The following is a 1,835-nucleotide window of genomic DNA, read 5'->3' as shown; positions in this document are numbered from 1 at the left end:
CATGGAGGAACGTCATTTAAACCAGTAACTAACAACAAGATCCTGAATGGTAATGCCTCAGTAACAGGACAAAGACAGTGCCAGTGAAGAGCACTACAGCGCTCCGCCACTGCTTTGAATGGAGCTCCACAGTAGCGGTCAAGTTCCATATGTGTTGCCGTGCTGAGCCAATATCGTCATTTACTGTTGCACCGAGCACACCGATATTCGACACAGCCTCTGACTATCTGAATGAACCTTTTAATTATTTTTGTTTCTAGGTTGCAGTCTTCATCCGTCCAGCAGCACTATAACAAATAGATTTTGCAAGCAATGTATTGTAAAACTAATAACGTGTTGCTCCGCTTGTGGGACCCAATATAGCAGCGACTCCGCATCACATACACTCCTGGAAATGGAAAAAAGAACACATTGACACCGGTGTGTCAGACCCACCATACTTGCTCCGGACACTGCGAGAGGGCTGTACAAGCAATGATCACACGCACGGCACAGCGGACACACCGGGAACCGCGGTGTTGGCCGTCGAATGGCGCTAGCTGCGCAGCATTTGTGCACCGCCGCCGTCAGTGTCAGCCAGTTTGCCGTGGCATACGGAGCTCCATCGCAGTCTTTAACACTGGTAGCATGCCGCGACAGCGTGGACGTGAACCGTATGTGCAGTTGACGGACTTTGAGCGAGGGCGTATAGTGGGCATGCGGGAGGCCGGGTGGACGTACCGCCGAATTGCTCAACACGTGGGGCGTGAGGTCTCCACAGTACATCGATGTTGTCGCCAGTGGTCGGCGGAAGGTGAACGTGCCCGTCGACCTGGGACCGGACCGCAGCGACGCACGTATGCACGCCAAGACCGTAGGATCCTACGCAGTGCCGTAGGGGACCGCACCGCCACTTCCCAGCAAATTAGGGACACTGTTGCTCCTGGGGTATCGGCGAGGACCATTCGCAACCGTCTCCATGAAGCTGGGCTACGGTCCCGCACACCGTTAGGCCGTCTTCCGCTCACGCCCCAACATCGTGCAGCCCGCCTCCAGTGGTGTCGCGACAGGCGTGAATGGAGGGACGAATGGAGACGTGTCGTCTTCAGCGATAAGAGTCGCTTCTGCCTTGGTGCCAATGATGGTCGTATGCGTGTTTGGCGCCGTGCAGGTGAGCGCCACAATCAGGACTGCATACGACCGAGGCACACAGGGCCAACACCCGGCATCATGGTGTGGGGAGCGATCTCCTACACTGGCCGTACACAGCTGGTGATCGTCGAGGGGACACTGAATAGTGCGCGGTACATCCAAACCGTCATAGAACCCATCGTTCTACCATTCCTAGACCGGCAAGGGAACTTGCTGTTCCAACAGGACAATGCACGTCCGCATGTATCCCGTGCCACCCAACGTGCTCTAGAAGGTGTAAGTCAACTACCCTGGCCAGCAAGATCTCCGGATCTGTCCCCCATTGAGCATGTTTGGGACTGGATGAAGCGGCGTCTCACGCGGTCTGCACGTCCAGCACGAACGCTGGTCCAACTGAGGCACCAGGTGGAAATGGCATGGCAAGCCGTTCCACAGGACTACATCCAGCATCCCTACGATCGTCTCCATGGGAGAATAGCAGCCTGCATTGCTGCGAAAGGTGGATATACACTGTACTAGTGCCGACATTGTGCATGCTCTGTTGCCTGTGTCTATGTGCCTGTGGTTCTGTCAGTGTGATCATGTGATGTATCTGACCCCAGGAATGTGTCAATAAAGTTTCCCCTTCCTGGGACAATGAATTCACGGTGTTCTTATTTCAATTTCCAGGAGTGTATATTCGACAAGTCTTTGCTTGGGTCCAG

This window comes from Schistocerca americana, chromosome 5 (assembly GCF_021461395.2).
Source record: "Schistocerca americana isolate TAMUIC-IGC-003095 chromosome 5, iqSchAmer2.1, whole genome shotgun sequence".
NCBI lineage: Eukaryota > Metazoa > Arthropoda > Insecta > Orthoptera > Acrididae > Schistocerca > Schistocerca americana.
This window is presented reverse-complemented; position numbering follows the sequence as displayed.